Here is a 277-nt window from a genome sequence, read left to right on the forward strand (position 1 = left end):
AAAAATGGCGAAAAATCACAGTTGACATTTCTTTCCATATTTCACAATCCAACACAAGATCACTTATATTATATCGAAATCTGCAAGAGGCTGTTTGCTGGATGCAGCAGAATCTATTAACAAGGCCTTTTGATTGGTTAATTTACGCCTGTTTTGGATTGTTTAAAAATAATTTCATAATGCAATATGGGTCTGTTTATTACCAACGAAGTGCATGATTACAGTGCTGCTGTAGCCTTGCACACTCTACATAGGATTTCAGCTGAATGTTTAACAT

Source organism: Penaeus monodon, chromosome 23 (genome assembly GCF_015228065.2).
Source record: "Penaeus monodon isolate SGIC_2016 chromosome 23, NSTDA_Pmon_1, whole genome shotgun sequence".
Taxonomy (NCBI): domain Eukaryota; kingdom Metazoa; phylum Arthropoda; class Malacostraca; order Decapoda; family Penaeidae; genus Penaeus; species Penaeus monodon.